Source organism: Psammomys obesus, unplaced genomic scaffold (assembly GCF_907164565.1).
Source record: "Psammomys obesus unplaced genomic scaffold, mPsaObe1.curated_primary_1811, whole genome shotgun sequence".
NCBI classification, from domain to species: Eukaryota; Metazoa; Chordata; class Mammalia; order Rodentia; family Muridae; genus Psammomys; species Psammomys obesus.
In genome coordinates this window covers 6,434,541-6,440,927 of record NW_026585797.1, presented here as the reverse complement: position 1 = coordinate 6,440,927, position 6,387 = coordinate 6,434,541, and the positions used below count along the sequence as shown (strand labels likewise).

The window sequence follows — 6,387 nt, the reverse complement described above, 5'->3', positions numbered from 1 at the left end:
GATGCCCTTGTTTTGGGGACATAAATGTTAAAAACTGTAATATTGTCTTGGTGGATTTTTCCTTTAATAAGTATGTAGCACCCCTTCTGATTATATTTGGTTTGAAGACTTGTTTGTCATACATTAAAATGGCTAGACCAGCTTTCTTTATAGGTCCGTTTGCTTGGAATATCTTTTTCCATCCTTTTACCCTGAAGTGATATCTATCCTTGATGCTAAGGAGTGTTTCTTGGGTGCAGCAGGATGATGGATCCTGTTTCACATTCACTCTGTTAGCCTGTGTCTTTTTATTGGGTTATTAAGATTGTGAGTGTTGACAGTTATCAGTGACCAATGTTTGTTGGTTTCTGTTATTTTGCTGTAGTGGCATATTTCCTTCCTGCTATTTTAATTTTTAGGTCTGATATTTGGTGGGGGTTGGTCTGATGCTTGTATTTTGATGCTAATTACTGGCCCTCAAGATCTGGTTACTGCCTGGATAAACCTATCCTTGTTTTGTAAAACTGCCTAAGAATTATACCTGATTGATTGATTAAAGGCCTAAAACTTGGGCAGGGCAGAATGGTATAAGCATGGCTAAGCTCCCCAGGCTTTGGGAAGAGAATCACAGGAAAAAGACAGACAGGAAGAGAGGAGGAAGGAGGATGTCACAATAGGTTGGCATGGAGAAGGAACCATGTGGGCCGTGAAAAAAGAACCCAAGTATGGCATAAAAAAAAAAAAAAACCACAAGGTTAAATATATAAGCAAGTATTTATAAAATTATGGGTGAAGGGTAGCCCAGATAGAAATGGCTAAGGCAGATGGCATTGAATGGGGCCTGGGAAATGGATGGGGAGGTTATTGAGATAGCGTTGGTGGAAATATTTGCCCAGCTCACTGTAAATAAGGCAATTTTAAAATTTAACAGGTGTCTGTCTTGTTTTGTGATAGTGTGTTAAATAATACCACTGTGATGATCATAGGGCAAATAATAAACATTATATAGCCCATTTATATAGCCCTATATATAAACATTATATATAGCCCTTTTTATTTACAACATCGGATGTTTATTTCTTGTATTTTCTTGGGTGTGGTTTACTTTTTCAGGTTGAAGTTTTCATTCTAGTGCTTTCTATAGGGATGGATTTGTGTGTGTGTGTGTTTGTGTATATATATTTGTATATTTTTGAATTTGCTTTTATCATGTAAAGTCTTTCTCCACCTATTTTTCTGGGTGTAGTAGTCTAGGCTGGTATCTGTGGTCACTAAGAGCTTGCAGAACATCTGTTCTGACCCTTCTGGCTTTTAGAATCTTCATCAAGAGGTCTGGTATTATTCCATAGGCCTGACTTTACATGTTACTTGGTTTTTTCCCCTTGCAGCTCTTATTATTCTTTCTTCTGGGTGTTTAGTGTTTTGACAATTATATGCCAAGGGAAATTTCTTTTCTAGTTCTTTTCTACTGCAGTTTATTTACAGTTCTCTATGCTTCTTGTACCTTAATAGGCACCTCCTTCTTTAGATTTGAGAAATTTCCTTCTGCGATTTTGTTGAAAATATTTTCTGTGCTTTTGATAGGAGTTTCTTCTCCTTCCTCTAAACCTAGCATTCTTAGAGTTGGTCTTTTTGTAGAGTCTAGATTTCTTGGATGTTTTGTGCATAGATTTTTTTTTTTTTAATTTTACATTTTCTTTGGCTGGGGCGTCCATTTCTTCTACCTTGTCTTTAATATCTGAGATTCTCTCTTCCATCTCTTGTGTTGATGAGGCTTGCCTATGAGGCTTCTGAATTCCTAAATTTTCATTTCCAGGTTTTTTTTTTGGGGGGGGGTTCTTTTTTTGTGCGGCACAACGTTTATTGGGGGAGGGGGCATCAGTCCTTCTTGGCCGCCGCCTTCCTCATGGCTGCCAGCACGCTGCTCAGCTCCTCCCGCCTCCTCTTGGCGCTGATGTACGCGCCCACCCTCTTCTTGATGAACTTGAGCGCGCGCTTGTCCTTACACACCTTGAGCAGCTCCGCCGGACGGGGCGAAGCCGCACACCTCCCTGTGTCTCAAGCGAACTTGGTGTGCTTGGTGAGGCCCCGGCTGTGCCTCGGCTGGCTGACGTTCTCCATCACCTTGTGGCCCTTGAGGCCATGGGGTAGCACAGGGCCATGGCTGCTGCTCTCCGATGGCGCCGAGACAGGAAGCGGTGTGTGGGGGGATCTTTATTGATTCTACTTCTACTTTCATGTCTTGAACTATTTTCTTCATTCTTTCCACCGTTGGTTGTGTTTTCGTAGATGTCATTGGTGGATTTATTCCTATCCTCTTTAAGGACTTCTAACATATTTATAGAAGTATCTTGAAGTCCTTATCATATTGCATTTCTCAGGGCCCACTTGAGCAGGGTTGCTGAGCTCTAGTAGAGACATACCGTCGTGGGTAATACTGATTGTGCTTTTACCCTGGCTTCTAGACTTAGGATGATTGTAACTCATTGTGATGGTATCTGGGCGTGTCCTGTTGGATGGGTGTTCTGTTCATTGGTTTGTGTTGTCCTCTCTAGTTCTTAGGAGAGTGCAGTGGCTGCGTATTACCTGGTAGAGAATGGTTCTAGGATCCCCAGGTGTGGCCACTGGGGATTCAGTAGGATGTGCTTCTAGGTATTGAGCCAACTCTTAGAAATGGGTATGGTTTAGACGGGGGCGCTGAGGGAGTCTGGGGGAGGAAGGGAGGAAAACAGGATGTGCCACCAGGGTCTCTGTGATCCCGAGGGAAAGGGGGCAGAGACGGAGGAGAGGCCACAGCACATGTTTTGCTGTTGATCTGGGAATAAGACTGGGAGACTGAATTTGAAGAAGGAAGGTGAGGAGCGCTTTCCTGCTTGTAGTACCTGCAGGAGCGGAACAATTTCGTTTTTATTAACAGCTGAGTAATTCCAGTGCATAAATGGACCACATTTTCATTATCCGTACATCAGTAAACACGCAACTACGCTGTTTCCATTTCCTGGCTTTGTGAATGGAGCAGCAGTAATCGTGGATCGACACGTATGTCTCTAACAGGAAGTAGAGTCCTTTGATAGACAGCTGGGTTATACGGTTGATTTTTTCCAGCTTTTTAGGAAGCTTCACACTGATTTGCGTGGTAGGTGCACTGCTTGCACTCTCACCAAAAGTGTTTCTCTTTCCTATAGCCTCTGTTGCTATTTGTTATTCTGTGTTTTTTGTTTTTGTTTTTTGATCTTGGTCATTCTGACCTGTGTAAGATTAAATTTAAAGTGGTTTTAATTGTCATTTCCCTGGTAGCTTAGGGTTTGAACATTTTAAAAAGTGTTTCTCGGTAGTTTATGTTTGTCTTTTGAGAACTCTTTGTTTGGTGCCATGTCCCATTTTTAAGTTGGGTTGTTTGTTTTCTGGATGTTTAGAGTTCTGAGTTCTTTGTATGTTCTAGATATTAACCCTGTGGCAGATGTATACCTAGTAAATATTTTTTTCATTTTGTAGTCTGCCTCTTCACTGAACTGACAGTGTCCTTTGCTGTGCAGAAGCTTTTTAGTTCCAAGAAGAGTTCCTATTTGTCAATTATTGATCTTACTGTCTGTGTTACCAAGGCTTGTTCAGAAAGTCCTTTCCTGTGCCCATAATTTCAAGCATATTTTGTATTCTCTTTTCCATAAGATTTAAGAAATATGGTCTTACATTGAGGTCCTTGGCTGATTTGGAGGTGAGTTTTGTGCAGACTGACCTATAGATCTATTTTCATTCTTCCACATTTAGCCATTCAATCAACACTATTTGTTGAAGAGGCTGTCTTTTCTCCAACATGTATTTTTGTCCTCTTTGTAAAAAATCAGGTGTGTGTTAGGTGTATAAATTATGTCTGTATTCTCATGTCTACTCCATTGACCAATATGTCTGGTTTTATGCCAGAATCATACTGTTTTTATTAGTATGGCTCTGTAGTACAACTTAAAGCCAGGCATGGTGATACTTCCAGCTCTTCTGGTGTTGTTGAGGACTGTTCTGGCTATCCTGGGATTTTGAGTTTCCGTTTATTTTATTTTTTTTCAATTTCTGTGAAGAATTGCACTGGGATTTTTATGGGGACTGAATCTGTAGACTGCTTTTGGTAGGATGACCACTTTGACAATATTAAACCTGTAGATCCATGAACACAGGAGATCTTTCCATCTTTGGGTATCTTCTTGGATGTCTTCAAATATTTTTTTTTAGGTTAAAGCCAAAGTTTTATTTGGAGGATAGGTATGTACATATTGACAGAATCTGATAATTTTTTAGCTGAAAGGAGAGCTTTTCAGTATCCATAATACCAAAAGAAACCTCCAGGTGCAAGAAGGAATTAGAACTCATTTTTGGTTCTGTTGATCTCCTTGTGGAACTCCTGTCTCTTCATCTTCCCCTTCTTTCATAAGCTTCTCTGCACTCTCACCAAATTTTGGCTATGAGTCTCAGCATCTGCTTTGATACCCTGCTGGGTAGAGTCTTTCAGAGGTCCTCTGTGGTGGCTCCTGTTCTGTTCCCTGTTTTTTCCCCTCTTCCGTTATCCATCCCATTTGCTTTTCTGAGTGAGGATTGAGACTCTTACCCAGGGTCCTCCTTCCTGCTCAGCTTATTTAGGTGTACAGATTTTAGTATGTTTTTCCTATATTAGATGTCTAATATCCACTTATAACTGAGTATATACCATGTATGTCTACTTCAGGAATACCTCACCCAGGATGATGTTTTCTAGTTTCTGTCCATTTGCCTGTGATTATTTTCTTTCTTTCTTTTTTTTTAATTTTCTTTTTTTTTAATTTTATTTTTCTTTTTAGTTACATTTTGTTAACTCTGTGTCCCCGCTGTATCCCACTCCCTCATTCCCTCCCCGACCCCACACTCCCTCCCTGGTCTCCTTCCTGCCCCTTTCCAAGTCCACTGATAGGGAAGGAGCTCCTCCCCTTTCATTTGACCCTGTTTTATCAGGTATCTTCAGGGCTGGCTGTAGAGTCCTCCTCTGTGACCTAACAGGACTGCTCCTCCCCTGGGGGGAGGGGGGGAGTCAAGGAGCCTGACCTTGAGATCCTGTTAGAAATAGTCCGTGTTCCCCTTACTTTGGAAAACTACTTGGTTACTGAGCTACCACGGGCCACATCCAAACAGAAGTTCTATGTTATATCCATAGATGGTCCTTGGTTGAGTGTCACTCTCAGAAAAGAACCTGTGCCCGGATATATTTGGTCCTTGTAGAGCTCCTATCCTTTCCATATCATACTAACTTCCCTTCTTTCATATGATTCCCTGCACTCTGCCGAGGGTTTGGTTATAAGTCTTATTGTCTGCTTTGAAACACTGCTAGGTAGAGTCTTTCAGATGCCTTTTGCGGGAGATTCCTGTCATACCTTCAATGCACATCCTATTTGTCTTTCTAAATGAGGATTGATCATCTTCGCCCGTGTCCACTTTCTTGATTATCTTCTTTAGGTGTGTAGATTTCATTATATTTATCATATCTTGTAGGTCTATATAAGCGAGTATATACCATGTTTGTCTTTCTCTTTCTGGAATACTTCACTCAGAATGATCTTTTCTAGATTCCACCACTTGCCTGCAAATTTCATGATTTCCTCCTTTTTGATTGCTGAGTAGTATTCCATTGTGTAAAAATACCACAATTTCTGTATCCATTCCTCCGTTGATGGACATCTGGGTTGTTTCCAAGTTCTGGCTATTACAAATAAAGCTGCTACAAACATGGTTGAACAAATGTCCTTGTTGTGTACTTGAGCAAATTTTGGGTATATACCTAGGAGTGGTATAGTTGGGTCTTGAGGTAGCACTACTCCTAATTGTCTGAGAAAGCGTCAAATTGACTTCCAAAGTGGTTGTACCAGTTTACATTCCCACCAGCAATGGAGGAGGGTTCCCCTTTCTCCACAACCTCTCCAGCATGTTTTATCACTTGAGTTTTTCATCTTGGCCATTCTGATGGGTGTAAGGTGAAATCTCAGGGTCATTTTGATTTGCATTTCCCTAATGGCTAATGAGGTTGAGCATTTCTTTAAGTGTTTCCCTGCCATTCGATGTTCCTCTTTTGAGAATTCTCTGTTTAGCTCCGTTCCCCATTTTTTAATGGGATTACTTGGTTTGTTGCTTTTCTGCTTCTTTAGTTCTTTATATATACTGGATATTAGGCCTCTGTCAGATAAAGGGTTGGTGAAGATTCTTTCCCAATCTGTAGGCTGTCGTTTTGATGACAGTGTCCTTTGCTTTACAGAAGCTTTTCAGTTTCATGAGGTCCCATTTATTGATTGTTGCTCTTAGAGCCTGTGCTGTTGGTCTGTTGGTGTTCTGTTCAGGAAGTTGTCTCCTGTGCCAATGAGTTCTAGGCTGTTCCCCACTTTTTTTTCCAACTGA

The 6,387-nt window shown here is 40.9% G+C and overlaps 1 pseudogene; it reads right to left on the bottom strand.

The window, feature by feature from the left end:
* Positions 1–1,857: 1,857 nt before the first annotated feature.
* LOC129670837 (60S ribosomal protein L36-like) lies at positions 1,858–2,141 on the bottom strand (annotated as a pseudogene).
* Between the last annotated feature and the right edge of the window lie 4,246 nt (positions 2,142–6,387).